The sequence below is a fragment of the Nylanderia fulva genome, unplaced genomic scaffold (genome assembly GCF_048542155.1).
Source record: "Nylanderia fulva isolate GAGA-0341 unplaced genomic scaffold, ASM4854215v1 Scaffold49, whole genome shotgun sequence".
Lineage (NCBI taxonomy): Eukaryota > Metazoa > Arthropoda > Insecta > Hymenoptera > Formicidae > Nylanderia > Nylanderia fulva.
In genome coordinates, this window is record NW_028190576.1 from 1,113,114 (window position 1) to 1,119,006 (window position 5,893).

Sequence of the window (5,893 nt, forward strand, 5' to 3'; positions counted from 1 at the left end):
AAATTATTTGTTTCTCGTATTGTAACTTGATTAATGGCAGAGAGTAAAACTCTTGTGTATGTCGCATTATCTTATTTCACGATACTATCAGATTTATCGATTACAAGTTTTTCAAATGGTCTAATAAAGAATAATTTTATTTATACAATCAGTCAGATGAACGCGAATAAAATGAGTGTTGTACTATTAATAAGAAGATAAGAGATAAGAGCAATGTATACATATTTGATATTACCAGCGACATTCTCTCAAGTATCTGTATAATCGAGAGTTCTCGAGTGCTCGTCTAGCGAGATACGATCGATGATTTGCGCAATTGATAATAGGAATCGGTTGATATCCGGGTTAATATCCCATCGTGATCAACTAAAGAGAGAACGACCGTCGTAATAATACATACAATGAAGTTTTCAAGGTAGCAGTAGAATCGATGCATCGATCGGTTACGAGTGCGATGATGAACTCGATGGAGCGTGCGAGGAAACTATTCTCCGGCAACTTTCTTCATCAAAAAGAGAAGAAGTTTTCGCAAAAGTTGTGCCATATTTTTTTCCCCTCAAATTGACGCGCTTTTATAACGAAAGCACGCGGAAACGGAGGAATACGCTTCTCTAATAGATTGGAAAATAATAATAATCTTACATTATTATTAGTATCTATAATATAGTTATTATTAGTATCTATAATTAACCCATCTAATTTATCGCAATATTGTTTTCCTCTGTCTTTAAAAATTATCGAAAACTATATGCGGTTTTCAAAATATAAATTACAAATAAAAAAGTACACGTAGCAAGAAAGCATGTACGTAAATAATTCTTTAACTTTTTTTTTATTTAAAAAATCTGAAAGACTTACATAACTTCTCAAAACGGATATAGGGAACGATACTGCAACCAGTCTTATTGCTCGCCATCCCGAGTTGGGCAGTTTCCCTTGGGCAATACAAATCGTTTCGCGCGTCGCAACCCCGACGACATTTCGCGTCCTCGAACAAGTGAACTTTGCGACCTCCGAGCTTCCTTCTATATTCTATCCGGTGACATTCGCTCGATCGAGACGAGCCGTAAGCTCATGAGATCCGGTCTCGAATTGGCGCAATTTCGAAACGAAGGCCTAGAATAAAATTCTCCCGTCCTTTGACAAGATTGACATGTACAGTATTAAGCAAATAGAAAGGAAGGGAGGATGGAAAATGCACACTTTCCGAATATATTGGATAGGTTTCACCTAAGAGATGCGAGTGATACGTCCCGCGTCGTCGCGACGAGACGTAATTAAACGTGTAGCGCGGAGCTTAATTTGATCGACGGAACTTCGTGCTTCACAGAAACCCGCGCATCGCCCTTTACGCAAGATATATGTTGCGTGAAATACTGAGACGTCTCGCAAGGAATTTGATAGCATCATTACGATATTAATGCTAACGGTAGTAATCTCGTTGTTACGTCGTTATCGGTTGTTAGAAATGTTTCGTAACTCGGAGCAACCGATTTCTGCAGATTTGTACATACGATTTCTTATCCTGTGATTTTCGTTATTATTATTTGTGCAATTTTTCTAATGCAGTTTATTGAGCAGTTGGATTTTGAATGTCGCGAGACAAATAAAGCCTGCACTTAACGTAGAAAGTAAAAGTTGTATGTTTATATGTATATGAAATAATATCGCGTGACAGATAATAATAATAATAATAATTATTGATTATTTCTCCGCGTGTAAGATCTTTTACATACCGGAGCAACCGATTTCTGCAGATTTGTACATACGATTTCTTATCCTGTGTTTTTCGTTATTATTATTTGTGCAATTTTTCTAATGCAGTTTATTGAGCAGTTGCATTTTGAATGTCGCGAGATAAATAAAGCCTGCACTTAACGTAGAAAGTAAAAGTTATATGTTTATATGTATATGAAATAATATCGCGTGACAGATAATAATAATAATAATTATTGTTTATTTCTCCGCGTGTAAGATCTTTTACATACCGGAGCAACCGATTTCTGCAGATTTGTACATACGATTTCTTATCCTGTGATTTTCGTTATTATTATTTGTGCAATTTTTCTAATGCAGTTTATTGAGCAGTTGCATTTTGAATGTCGCGAGATAAATAAAACCTGCACTTAACGTAGAAAGTAAAAGTTGTATGTTTATATGTATATGAAATAATATCGCGTGACAGATAATAATAATAATAATAATTATTGATTATTTCTCCGCGTGTAAGATCTTTTACATACCGGAGCAATCGATTTCTGCAGATTTGTACATACGATTTCTTATCCTGTGATTTTCGTTATTATTATTTGTGCAATTTTTCTAATGCAGTTTATTGATCAGTTGCATTTTGAATGTCGCGAGATAAATAAAACCTGCACTTAATGTAGAAAGTAAAAGTTATATGTTTATATGTATATGAAATAATATCGCGTGACAGATAATAATAATAATAATAATAATTATTGATTATTTCTCCGCGTGTAAGATCTTTTACATCTCTCCTTTCTATTGAAGATTCTCGTTTACGCGAGTGATCACATAAACTTGCCTCGAATTATGGCGGCTGTGAGGAAAGCAGTGCGCAAAGGCGTTAATACACGGCTCGATTTTATAGCGAGACGATCAAAGAGCCATTAAGAGAAGCGAGGGAAGAAGGCGCCGACGAAAGAGCTGGAAGAAATAGGGCACGTTGAGGAGCGAGACGTAATTAAACTTGCAGCCCGATTCTTAATTCGATCAATGCAACCTCGCGCTCGATTCGCTTGACTGGCTACAATTTTGTGGATGGATTATATTCAACCGGCGAGATCAAAAACTATTTAGCACCTTATTTGTTGTCGAGAAAATTAAAACTTTGTTTTTTTCTTGAAAAAATTGATTAAAAAGTTAGTTTGATTGATCAATAAAAGCATCGTTCATTCTCTTTTTACTTCATCATTGTGATTTTTAATTCAAGATACAAAATAATATTTCTTATACTAAATAAAAATTTATTAGCGAAAATATATTTCTATTTTTGAATATTAGTAATTATTTTTAATTTTACTTTTTATCCACGATTCTTTTAATTAATTTTAATCGTTCAAAAAATACGAGTAATTCTAAATTCAATTATATCATCTATTTTAATTGATAGTCATGGGCGAATTATTCGGAAATAATACTTCAACTATTATCTTCGAAAAAAATCTTTGCAATCTTACTTTGTGTTGATAACATCACAGAGATTACAAGTAGCTTCATAATGAGTAGCTCATTTTGAAAATCGAAATAGTTATCGGAAACATCTTGATTAGCTGCTTTTATTTTATCGGACGAGATTGTATCTATTTTTCTAATAGAATTTTCTCTCTTTTTCTGAAACAGTTGTTTTTACAACATATCTTAATGGGAAAATTTCTACGTTTAAATTCTAAATCTTATAATTAAGTAACAAATTAATCAGAAAAATAGCAATATATTATTTTTGTTGACAAAAATCTTTATTTATTTAACTTAATTTTTATGTTGAATATAGAGTTGTTGAAATTTATGTACATATACGATAAAATGCAAGCTATAAAATACATTTCCACGCCATATCACGATAGCCGGGCGACCGATGAATTTTTCAAAGTATATCGCCGGTATGAACGATCGTCGTCGGATTAAGGGTTGAATTTTCGCGACATTGGGGTTAGGGGACGCTTTCATCATTTATCAAAAAACGCTCTCGCGAATGGCACGGAAAAGTTTTGTCGCGGCTTGCGTCGCAGCCTTCTCTTCGTTTTCCTATGGCTCGAATACGGACGTAAAAATGAATTACGAGTCCGAGGCGGAGCCTCGAAACTTTTCTCTTTTTTTCTTACGTATCCTTCTCCCTCCCAATGTCCTCAACGATTGTTCGTCCGTTGTCTCAAAGTTTCTGCGCCTGTCGCTTTAAAGCGTCGGATAAGAAGGAAAGCTTTGGAATTATGGTAATCCTGCAGCTTGTCAAAAGAAACACGAATGAGAAAACGCGAAAGAATAAAGGATTCAAAAGCATGTAGATTCTTGTACACGCGCAAAGGCATATTGTCCGATTATTTCTATATTACGGTGTTAATTTATTATTTTTTATTAATCGTCAAGCATAATTCGACGATATCGTGGCAAAATGAATATATGGAAAGAATATTGTTTATATAGAAAAATCAATAAATAATCATTAAATTTTTTTTAAGAGCTTGCACATTTTGTGTGCGGAAGGTTTGCGAATTTTTCTTCCCGGTGATTTAGAAAAGTCATACGTTATAGGATTAAATCGTAATGGCTGATACTAGAACTGCTGTGCAAGCAGTCTCCGCGTAAAATAGAGCAGACATCGGTATGGACCGAGCATTATTAATTCGAGAGCAAACTCGTGCTAGTGCCACATTTGCATAGCACGAGCGCGAACGCGATTGCAAGCGCGCTATTCGTATGCTTAACATTTCTTTTTTTTTTCTTATTTTCTTATTTACCGCGGCCGTATCCGCGAGCAATTTCCACATATGAGAGCGCGGAGAATAAGTTTTCCGGCTGCGGACACGATTTTTCCGACTACGTTTGTCCAGTTGTTTTGTTGAAGCTGAATTACGCAACCGGAACGAAGTGTGTTGGAAACGAGCAACAAGAGTAGTAAGATAAACGCGAGTGATAAGGGATGCAAGTATACGACGAAAGGAGAGAAAAAATTGTTGCTCGTATATATTGAATCTAGCGTAAATATGTATACATGTATATGTAAAAAATAAAATCTGACTCCTTCATATGTACGTCTCTTTATGATTTTACGAGTTGTAACATTCAGAGAAAATATGTTATATCGTGTAAAATTAAAGTAGATATACATAAGACTGTACGTGTGTACATATAAGTTTATTTTATTGCATCTTTTTATTTTAAATGAATAAATATAATTTAAAAAATGATTTATAAAAGAATATTCAGTGGAGCTCAAATAATAATTTATCAAATATCATATTTTTACTTTTGGAGACATTCTACAATTTTGGATTAATTAATTATACTGGCAAATTATGTTATGCGTGATCTGCTCTGTGAAAGAAGAAAATCTACAGTCGAGGAAATTCACCATTAATAGTGCAGATTACATTCTTTTATCTTTCTGCCTTTTATCTTTTTCATCTTTTCTGCCGTCATGATGGTTACTTATTTTCTTCACAGTCGAGAAAACAAGTTCTATAAACTTAATATAATATCGGATTAATTTAAGAGATGTATCTCGGTACTAACATTAAGCTGCCTCTATACATATTCAAATAAGTTTTGTCATTTTTATCACGGGTTTGCTAAACGAAATAATATGAGCTGCTAGAGTACATACTTTCGTGATTTTACGAGCGTTTGAGACATCTGGTGTAATCGCAAGTCGATTAAAAATAGCGAAAACGTTTCTGCAAGAAATTTAAAGTTCAGTTGTTAAATATATATAGACGCGTAAGCAATCTATGATATCTCATGTCTCTCATGTGTCTCTGAGAAATTTAAGATCTAATCGCCAATAATTTTGTAATTAGCTGCATTAATCAATATGCCATATTGCATTGTCTCCGATAATGTGTTCGTTGTAACGATTAAAGCCGAGTCAATATAACAGTATAGGTCTCTGGTATAGCATCATTGAATAAACAAATTACACTATCAAACTAATTAAATTGGATATTGTTCGTTATATTATATTTCGGACACACACAATAATTGCAAAATTTTATTAAATATTAAATTGAAATTGTGCAAATTTATAACATATATTTAAGATTTATTGCGATCGCTCTGATATCTTTTTTAACAATCACTATTACAAGAATAGCATTATAATTGAAGCATGAAAAAATTCAAGATATTTTATAATTTTAAATAAATACTT